The sequence below is a fragment of the Bison bison genome, unplaced genomic scaffold (assembly GCF_000754665.1).
Source record: "Bison bison bison isolate TAMUID 2011002044 unplaced genomic scaffold, Bison_UMD1.0 scf7180017864383, whole genome shotgun sequence".
In the NCBI taxonomy this organism is placed as follows: Eukaryota; Metazoa; Chordata; class Mammalia; order Artiodactyla; family Bovidae; genus Bison; species Bison bison.
In genome coordinates this window covers 1,780,893-1,781,795 of record NW_011494955.1, presented here as the reverse complement: position 1 = coordinate 1,781,795, position 903 = coordinate 1,780,893, and positions in this window count along the sequence as shown.

Sequence of the window (903 nt, the reverse complement as noted above, 5' to 3'; positions counted from 1 at the left end):
TAAGCCTCGGCCGCCACCTGTCAGTCAACAAACAGCGCTGGAGTGGGCAGGACTCTGCCTCCCCGCCCTCGACCCGCCCCTGTGGTCAGCCCCTCGGGTATTCACGATGGCGCCTGCGCAATAAGTCTCGGCGCCACCTGTCAGTCAACAGTGCTAGAGTGGGCAGGGCTATGCAGCCCCGCCTTCGACCCGCCCCCTGAGAGCAGCTCCGCTGCCATTCAAGATGGCGCCTGCGCAGTAAGCCTCGGCCGCCACCTGTCAGTCAACAAACAGCGCTGGAGAGGGCAGGGCTCTGCAGCCCCTCCCTCAGCCCGCCCACTGCTGCCAGCCCCACTGTCATTCAAGATGGCGCCTGCGCAGTAAGACTTGGTGCCACCTGTCAGTCAACAAACAGCGCTCGAGTGGGCAGGTTGCTACAGCCTCTCCCTCTGCCCACCCCGAGACCCGCCTCGCTGTTATTTAAGGCAGCGCCTGCACAATAAGCCTCAGCCTGTCTGTCAACAAACTGCAGTGGGAAGGGCAGGGCTCCGCAGCCCCTCCCTCGGCCCGACCCCTGCAGCTCCGCCGTCATTCACAATGGTTCCTGCGCAATGAGCCTCGGCGCCACCTGTTGGCCACCACACACAGTGTCACAGCGGGCAGGGCTTCACAGCACTCTGCAGCGCTCAGTCCCCCCAGACGGCCCGCGGTCCCATGCCCTCGGCCCAGCCAACAGGGCACCTGTGAAACGCAGCTAGGCTGCACCCGCCGCCCAGTCCCCACGGCGCCAACCAAAACATGGAGCCAGAAACATCCCAGGGTGAAAGCAGTCCAGAAGGGAGTCATGCTCTGCAACCCCAGAGCAGCCAAGAGAGGCAGCGGGCACAATGACAGCCCGTGACCCTGTCCCTCAAGACAAACAGC